This window comes from Doryrhamphus excisus, chromosome 4, assembly GCF_030265055.1.
Source record: "Doryrhamphus excisus isolate RoL2022-K1 chromosome 4, RoL_Dexc_1.0, whole genome shotgun sequence".
NCBI classification, from domain to species: Eukaryota; Metazoa; Chordata; class Actinopteri; order Syngnathiformes; family Syngnathidae; genus Doryrhamphus; species Doryrhamphus excisus.
The window spans coordinates 17,562,486-17,572,553 of record NC_080469.1 but is presented as its reverse complement, the minus strand read 5'-3'; the positions used below and the strand labels follow the sequence as shown (position 1 = coordinate 17,572,553).

General features: G+C 40.5%; 1 long non-coding RNA gene across 1 annotated transcript; it reads right to left on the bottom strand.

Moving 5' to 3' along the window:
- Positions 1-3,522: 3,522 nt before the first annotated feature.
- Positions 3,523-9,982, bottom strand: LOC131128632 (uncharacterized). The gene is made up of 3 exons (XR_009129677.1): positions 9,878-9,982; positions 9,660-9,755; positions 3,523-3,857 (listed from the first exon to the last, which is right to left on the bottom strand). It is a non-coding gene; the product is annotated as an uncharacterized LOC131128632 (long non-coding RNA).
- Between the last annotated feature and the right edge of the window lie 86 nt (positions 9,983-10,068).

Genomic DNA, 10,068 nt, shown 5'->3' with positions numbered 1-10,068 from the left:
ATTAACGGAGCGTGTGAGCATGTGTGTGAGTACTTTTAGATCTACTATTAAGTATGAAAAACAGTTATTTTCACCCCTGGGAAGCGTGATCATTTGACATTTCACCTCCCGCCATGCCCACATCCTCATAATTAATCTTGTTCAGTATTAATAGCACACTTGCTGACAGAGTTTAGGCTGATCTCTCTCTCTCTCTCTCTCTCTCTCTCTCTCACACACACACACACACACACACATACACACCTACTCGAAACGGTGCTTGCATAGAAGGATTACAGGTAAAAAAAAATAATTATATTTAATGTATAGCACTGCTCTATAAGGAAAATGCTTCCAGAAGAAACATAGTGACATTTTCCTTGGTTTAGGTGACTAATAAAGAAAAAGTCAGAAGTGCAGGTTTTGCTATAATTTTCCAAGATACAGTATTGGGTCAAAATAGGAATGTAGGCAAAATAAGACATACAACAGTAGTTTATCAGAAAGTACAGTGCGTCTACAAGCAACCAGTTCTATCTGAAAGCCTGCCTGTACTTCCCAATACGTTCATTTTAATGTGTCTAGAGTTTAATAATAAAATGTTTTATTTTTATTTGCAGATATCTCTTTGCTAGTGGACAAAATTTAGAGAAATGTCAAGAACAGTAGCAGAAATTGACGTTTGCATCCGAGTTTCAAGGCAGATCATTATAAGCAGCTGGTGGCAATTCTACAAAAGCCTTTGGCTGTAATATGTCAGTAAAGATACACTTTTTGTACTCCCATCTAGATTTCTTTCTAGATTTCTTTCCATTGGACTGTGGAGAAGTAAGTGGTGAGCATAGCGGGCGGGGGGGGGGGGGGGGGGGGTATTCCACCAGGACTTTGCAGCTATGGAATAAAGATATCATCTTTATTAGGCAGATCATTATAAGCATTCATTCATTCACCGCTTATTCCCACGGGGGTGCTGGAGCCTATCCCAGCTATCTTCGGGCGAGAGGCGGGGTACACCCTCATAACATGTTTTTGGAATGTGGGAGGAAACCCCACATTCTCCTAGCTGTGAGGTCTGCGCGCTAACCACTCGACCACCATGCAGCCATCATTATAAGCAGCTGGAGGCAAATTTTATTCCAGTTATGGAATAAAGATATCAGGGAAATACAAGCCAAAAGGCCTCGTTCAGATAGTGAACGTTTATTTCTTGACGGATAAGGAAGTGCAACAAATGTTTTCAAAATATACATATTTTCAGCTCATCTTATCAGAAGAAATGAGATTTCACTACTTTTATCTGGGAAGCAGATTGAGTCCAAAAATTTGTAGATTTTAAGTAAACACCCCAAGCTGTAACCAGAGCATTTATGGTAGACGGAAGCTTTTCTCATTTGCCTTCCTGTAAGTCTCCCATCACATTCCTCCCCCATCCCATCCAATCCTTCCCCCTTTTTGCACCCGCTCCCTCCTTTTTTCCTTCCTCACCCCTTTGCGCCAGTTGCCTTCAACTGTGAAATGAGAGCGCAATGAATGTCGACTTTGAGCGCAGAGAGGATGACCGCGATTGCTCTGTCACAGGAGAATGATCTCAACAGACATGTCCAAACCCTGCCCCCAAATCCCCCCCTGTTGTACGTCCACACACAGGAAAAAGACTGCTTGATTATTGATCTCCATCAAAAGTCATCCTTGCAGTCCAGTGGAGAGCACTTCAATAAAATGGCAACTTGCTAATGAACAAAGACACATTAACATGCATATGTTATTATCATTCATGATGATGCATTCCGGAACCATCCGAATGAGTTTACCCTGATGACAAACAAAACTGTGCGAAGCAGTAACCATAAATATCAATTAAAAGTGCTGACACCACAAAGTCCTAATAATGAGGATAACGAAGGAGGACTGCGGCGTGGGGTTTTCCGCCTCACACCACCTGTGGCATCCATCAAGTTGAGGAGTGTCCTGGTCCCAAATTGAATTACTCCCTCTCCAATGGACATTTTTGTGACATTCTGCCATGTTTGTAATATTGAAGGTGCAGGGCTTTCCTCAGTCTAGCGTGTGAAAGTGACAATGATGGATGTGTGTGCATTATTAACATACAATGTGACGACACGGCCCACATTGCAACGTTCATACGTCTCTTATTATTAGATCCAAAGTCCTTCATTGAGATCTAACGTGTCATTTATTCCTCAGAGAAGCTCCTCTTTTGATTGACAGCCCAGTGGCATTTGTGTCTCAGTGTGCATGCATCCTCATGAGAGCAGAGCTGGAGAAACAGTAATTGGTCCTGGCCAAACTACGAAGCATGGCAGGTAAGCGACTTTCCATTGAGCCTCCGCTGACAGCATTCATCGTTTTGTGTAAAGTCAAACATCAATGAATCTCCATGATCAGAAGCACTCACACTTTGAGCCAACTCGTGAAAGACCGTGTTTCATTTTTCAATGCGGTGACATTGACACTATCTCAATGCATATCGCTTCAGTTGCGGGCTTTTTGCCATTCTCTGTTTGGCTGACAAAAGTGACAAACATGGCTTATTTGTTATGGTAACTTAAATAGAAAGCGGGCTGCACGGTGGACAAGTGGTTACCTCACAGCCAGGAGACCCGAATTCAATCCCACCCTGCGGAGTTTGCATGTTCTCCCCGTGCATGCGTGGGTTTTCTCCGGGTACTCCGGTTTCCTCCCACATTCCAAAAACATGCTAGGTTAATTGGTGACTCCAAATTGTATGAATGTGAGTGTGAATGGTTGTTTGTCTATATGTGCCCTGTGATTGGCTGGCGACCAGTCCAGGGTGTACCCCGCCTCTTGCCCGAAGACAGCTGGGATAGGCTCCAGCACCCCCTGTGACCCTCGTGAGGATAAGCGATAGAAAATGAATTAATGAATATTCCAGCAGGAAGACTTTTTGGGGCTTTTTTAAGGCTTTTGTATTTGTATATGTTTTATTTTTGGTCATTTGCAGGGGCTTTTTGGAGGTAACCCCCCAAAAATAACATTACTTTACTTTACATTAACTTTACTTATCTGAAAGTTTGGATGTTTTCATCACAATATTATGACTTCACTCAGGTGATTATGTCTCTCATAACATTTTATTCTAGAAGCACGGGGGTGTAAGTACTTTAAAATGATAAAGAATTCATGAGACAAACATCAATTGACAAACTACCGACCAGTTTCTTTATGGAAGCCAAAATCATTTTGATTTATCCAAAATCATTGAAAAGCTATTCAGCAACAAGCTAGCCAAACGTATAAATAAGATTGAATGCCAATACGGATACAGAGCTAACATTTCAACTTCAATAGGATTAATTAATTAATCGAAATTGCCAATGCTGTAAACCGCAGAAAATGTGCAGCTGAAGTATTTATGGATTTGACAAAAGCATTTGAACTAACAATCTAGAAGGGTATGGAATCAGGAGACCAGTTTTGAACTGCGTAAAAAGGTACAAACAGGAAGCAATATGTATTATATGAATAATATACATCTCAAAGTTTAAATGTATTGTGCGGCATACCCCAGGGGTCAATACTGCGACCAAAACTGTTCACCCTATGTATAAAAGACAAAAGGCCAAAAGCTAACTTTACCTTTTTGCTCTTTTTTCCTCTTGTTGTTAATCTTTTGTTGTTTACTTTAAGAAATTTTAGAATATGCCTCGGGCCAATAAAAAACTAGCTGCAGGCTGTACTTTGTACACCCCTGTGACCAAACAGCGGTGTATCGCTAATACGCCTTCATAGAAACTGATTTGTAGTTTTACCAAATTCTGTTTCTCTTTCCATCGCACACACAGAAGTAGGACATCAGAATCCTGGCGACTTTCCCGTCCCTTTTCTCTTGTCTTAATCTGGCGAGGAGAATACACACAATGTGACACACAGACACACACACACACACACAAGCCAACAGTATGAAAATCATGTCAAAAAACTGCAAATGAGAGAAAATGCAGAAGACTGACTCAAGGCGAAGATAAAGCAACACAAAAGCAGACGGGGACATTGAGGATGAAGATGCAAAGTGATGCTGGATTAGTGTGATAGAAAAAGAGGATGGAGTGGAGAACGAGGTGCTTTATCATTTACATTTACATTTACACGTCATATTGGGATACAGCTATTTACAGCATGTGTGTGCAGAATGCTCATATTGCAAATGTGTGTGGGTGTGTGTGAACACATCTTCTATATTGAAACACTCTGCTGAAATTCATTTTGAATATATTGTAGGAAACAACATGCTATGCTACAAGCTACAAAATGTAAAGTTGGACTAAGTGCTTTACAGAGGTGTGGACTTGAGTTGCTATTTTCAGGATTTTGACAGTGTCATCAAAGACATGCCAACTCAATGTGGAATTTGACATCAATGACTCTGGACTTGACTCTGACTTTAGTCTGATGACTTGACAATACTTGAGATTTCAGTGAGTGCAATGTGTCCCCATTCAAAGTATTCAACCGAGAGACCGCTACCTGAGCTTCTCAGAGCCTGAGATTGTTGAAGACTTCGGACTTGACTCGTATTGACTTGAGACTTGACTTGGACACGTTTTTACTTGAAACTTGACTGGAGACTTGAGCACCACTTGATGGAATGTTTTCATGCTCAAACGTCATTATGCACAATTATTTCTGACACATGCTGGTAAAGGAATAGAAGATCAAAATGCCCAAGTCAGTTTGAACCCCTCTTCATGTTTTAAGAGAAATTACGTCGTAGTTACATGCCAAACCATGAAACCTATTCATTTTTAATTTAGTGGAGAGAGCCGAGGTTAAATGATTTCAAGTTGTGGATGGAAGATAACCTATTAGATGTGGGTGCGGTAGCCGAGGCCAAAGGTCTGAGTGGTTCACTTTTGATTTAGCGCACAGTTTCACCAAAAAGAACGCTGCAGGAAGAAGCCCGCACATTTTCAATTCTGTCTGACACAAGCTGGCCGAGGAATATAAGATCAAAAATCAAAATTTCAAAGTCAATAACATTTTTGAACCGATCTTTTACATAGCCGTATTTGCATATCAAACCAAGAGACCTATTGATTCTGAATTTAATGGACGAATGCTGCCTTAGGTTTATAATGAAGGTCCTCAGGCTGTCAAAAATGGCATGTTAACAACAGGAACTAATTTATTCCATTCATTACATAAAATGGCCACGCCTCTCTGTTATGATGACAGACAGCGGCACAGTGTTGCTTCTGACTTTATTCTGATCTGAACACATCAACACTGTTTACGTATCTCCAACTCCAAACACATCTTTCGGCAAGGACACTTCCTCTTTGTCACTAGACAGACCACAAGATACATTCACGGACACTCCAAACATCACAACAACGATTTTATCATGCGTGTGGTCTAAATAAAGAGAAATGCGGAACAAACCAATAAGTGGATATTCTTAAGAGGAGAAATATGATCTCAGGGAAGAACTAAATTTGAAACACTTATATACTAGGACTATTTTAAAAAGCCATAATATTTCAGTATGTGGAATCAAACTATGGAATGGATTGAGTAAGACCCTCAAACAATGCACAACGATGAGCCAATTCAAGAAACAATACAAGCAGTTGATGTTTGCTAAATACAAGGATGAAGAGTCTTGAACCAGTCATGATGTGCTATACATATCACTGTATTGACAGTTACTATGGTACCCATTATGTCATTGGATGGTCATATCACCTCGTACTTCGGTACGTGACAAAAATAAATAAATAAATACATTTAAAAAATAAACAAAATAAAAAAACTTAAACTATATTAGGAAAGCAGGAAGTGAACAAATGTAACAGTTACTGATTGTAAAAGTACCAGATGGAGGGGTAGGATTTAATAAGTTTAGTTTCTTCCTACTCCTTTTGGACATGTGGAACTGTGAATTGATTATGTGATGCATTCAATTGTAATCTGATGCATGTTCAAATAAAATAAAACCATTACCATTAATACAGTAAAAAGACAGTAAAAATGGGCATATTTCAGACATAGTGTGATTAATCATGATTAATCAATTTGAAAACGGTAATTAATCTGATTAAAATTGTAGCTCCTGCTAAATTCATATCCAAGATGCTGGGGGGCGGGGTAACTGAGGGTAATTGGTTCATTTTTGGTTTAGTGCCCTGCATATTTTAAATGCTATCCTATCTCAGATTCAAATGGGGTATCTAAGGTCAAAGGTTAGATTGCTTGGTTCCAATTCCAAACAGCTCTTCCTCTTGTTCATCTCTGATGGCCCCTCAGTTCCACCACTTCACAGCTATATTTGGATTGGTTTGGACTTTAAATGCTTGTCAAGTAGAATATTTATTGGCTGTTTATTTTCTCCTACACTTTTCCCTTTGAATACACGTTTAAATTATGGATGCTTGAGTGCGCGTGCAAACAGGAGGACGTTTGAGCCCAGCTGACGTACTTAAAATACATGGAAGTCCCTGAGGGGCCACTGGAGGTTGGAGCTTCCCGCTGCTTGACACATCTTTATCAAAGCATGGCTGATATTTATATAAGCATTAGACTTGGATCAGCTCGTTCAAAGCGGGGTCCGGTGCACATGATGTGCAGGTGGATACCCCCACTTTAAACTCTTCGCTGCTGCTGTATCATTCAGTGTGTGTGTGCTGATGTTGTGTTGAAAGGGTTCACATCAGTGCTCACATCGGTGCAAAGACATTCCTGCCTCTTTTATTCTTTTATATGATGCATTAAAGTCTTCCCACTAGCTGTAACGTATGAGCTAGCCCAATCAAACAAAGCCGAATCAATAATTCTGTTAATAAACTAACTCTTGTGATCTCTATCCAAATAATCCAATGATTTTGTGATTAAGCAAACTACTATCACATACATAACCAACCAAACTAATATCATAATTAACTAAACAGTGTTTTGTCAAGTAAGGAAGCGCAAGTCCAAGCCAATCTCAAGTCAAGTCCAAAGTCATCAGCTTCAAATGTATTAGTCATTACAAGTCGAAAGCAAATATGACAAAAGAAAATATGTCGTCTTCCTGGAAATAACATTACCAATCAGGTTAGTTGAATACTTCCAAGTAAAGTTGCACGTTTTTAGTGGTACTGTCAGTCAAGTCCAAAGTCATTGGCTTTAATTGTATTAGTCATTACAAGTCGTAAGAAAATATGACAAAAGAAAATATGTTGTCTTACTGGAAATAACATCACCAATCAGGTTAGTTGAATACTTCCAAGTCCAGTTGCATGTTTTTAATGGTACTGTCAAGCAAGTCAAGTCTAAAGTCAGTAAAATTGCAATGGAGTCTGATGCCAGTCCACACCTCTGCGACTAACCCTTTCATTCATTAACCAAACAAGAAATCAACTGACTAAAAAGTAACATAACTAAACAACCCCCAGTAAATGAAGCAAATCATTAACCAACCAAACCCACAAATTTGGTCATTAACAAAACAGCAACAACTAACCAAGCTCCTCAGCAGATTAATTAATCAGAAAACCAAACAAACTACCAAAAAAGTAACCAATTAATATTACTGTCAGTGTGTTTGTTTGTATTATTATATATTTAACGTAGAGCTGCATGACATCACACTGAGAGTCGTTTGTAGCGTCTTACAGTATGCAGCCATAAAAGCTGATCAAGATACGTAAACTATGTATCGAGATACGTATGCTTTGCTCAGTAGGGGATGAGCTTGGTTACAGGAATGAGTACAAACATGAAGGAGGAACGATAACGCTGGTGCACAGTGGGCAGCGTGGATGAAGTTGCAGCACGGCAGCGGATGTGACATATAGCATTTGTGTTCCTGTGCAGTAATGTCCTGCTTACATATGTGGGATTGGATGTGCACCAAAAGGATGTGGATTAAACATCAAGGAGAGCAGGATTAGCGCAGAGCAGCTGCCCACCCGCCGCAGCAGTTGGATAATAAGACCTTCTCGGCAATCACAGTTCTGTTGACGTGTAATAATTAGATTTCACCTATATTGCTATATAGAGGGCATTCTATACATTAATCATTCATCACATGCAGCTTCTTACTGTAGGGTGCCGTGTGTGCTATGAAGACAAACAGAATATGCAATGTAAAGCTCCGCTGTAGCTGCAGAAAATGACAGAAGTTTTAGTGAAGAACAAAGTTGCACAAACGTTTGCTATCGTGCAAACTTCAGCGCTACAGTCTGTTTTTGTTGACATGAAAGCTGCAATTTTCTCATTGAACGTTTATTCTTTCAGTCTTTCATTAATACTAGACATTGTCCCCCTGCAATATACGGCTTTAAGTAAACGAAATAAACAAGACGAAGGTGGCTTTTACGATGAGTAGTTGCATCGATGAAAACTAATGCTTTGCTTGTTCGCTTTGGCTGAGCACCATCCAAATTAATATCGGCTGTGAGAGCGGGGTTATAGGGGAGTGCAGCGTGCGTGAAGCAGGTGGCGGGAGGCCAGCGTCAGACCGTCACCTGCGTGAAGGCTGCGGTCGACAAGGTCATCACTCCCAGAGAGAAACAATGCCGCTCGCACTGAGGCTCCGGCTTGCATGACAATTGAGCAAATGCTGCAATGTGCTGTTAGAGCCACAACATTAGGTACAGCAGATTTGCAAAGTACGTCCAGCCAAGAGTTATGTTTTCAATTAACTGCCATCCCCCACTGTAGAAGTAGAATGCATTCCTTCCCTCATATGATGCCGATACAGGGTCCTATTTTTCACTTGTGGACTCCGATAGAGCAGCTACACACAACAACCAGCACAGAAAGTTTTCAAGAGCTTCCGGAATCTGCACCTATTCAGCTATATTTTTTGTTTTGTTTTTTTCGGTTTTCGTGCTTCCCGTCTGTTTTAATTTATTCCATCCCCGGCCCGCCTCCAGGCACACCCACTCTGCTGTGGTTGGTCACACTCTGCTGGTACAGGAAGTCACAGTGAGCTGGTGTAAGGAAAAACTCTCAGAAAACTTCATTACCACCTCACTTCCAACTGCGCAAACCTCATTATCTGAAACTTTGGCATCGTTTAACACAATAGTACAACATTCTGACAACATTTATTGGTCAGAAAAGTGAAAAAAATCACAATAGTAATAATAATAATATAATAGATCATAATCATAATGAATGAATGTATTCATTCATTCATTCATTCATTCATTCATTTTCTACCACTTATCCTCATGAGGGTGCTGGAGCCTATCCCAGCTGTCTTCATACACCCTGGACTGGTGGCCAGCCAATGACAGGGCACATATAGACAAACAACCATTCACACTCACATTCATACCTATGGACAATTTGGAGTCACCAATTAACCTAGCATGTTTTTGGAATATGGGAGGAAGCCGAAGTACCCGGAGAAAACCCACGCATGCAAACTCCACTCAGAGATGGCCGAGGGTGGAATTGAACTCTGGTCTCCAAGTTGTGAGGTCTGCGTGCTAACCACACGTCCGCCATGCAGCCAGGTCTCCTTTAAATATGTATTATTTTTCTGTAAAACCCTCAAATTTGTGATACCCCACTCCTTTTCTGAATGCGTTTTGCTCATATTCAATATATCCAAATGATGTACAAATTTCTCTCCAGCAGGAGGCGTGATTCAAAGTGATATCTGTGTGCCAAGCCTGTTTGTCACTCAATCATTCAGTTTGCCTCACCTGTGTGGACACACTTTGTCCATGGACGTGTTCTCCAGGTGCCTCATTTCCTGTTGTTATTGTTTGTCTTCACCTTTTGCGTCACTGAGATATGACCTTGTCAAACAACAACAGCACAGTAGCTGAAACCAACCAGCGCTTTGCTTGCTTATCACACAGCCTGAAAACTACTGCGGGGGTCTGAGGTGACAAAAAACACTGAAATGTTTTCTTACTACCTGCAGCAAGCTCCAATCGTGTGAGGCTTTGTTTTTATTGCCGTTTGCCAGTAAAATAAGGCAGTGACCAAATAACTGATTTCCAATACACATCTGTGAGTGAACCGCTACAAAAAGCAAGAATATAGAACAGTTTTGAAGAAATTGTTGCTGCCACCTACAGGACTGGAGAGGAACTGTATCACAGTGTA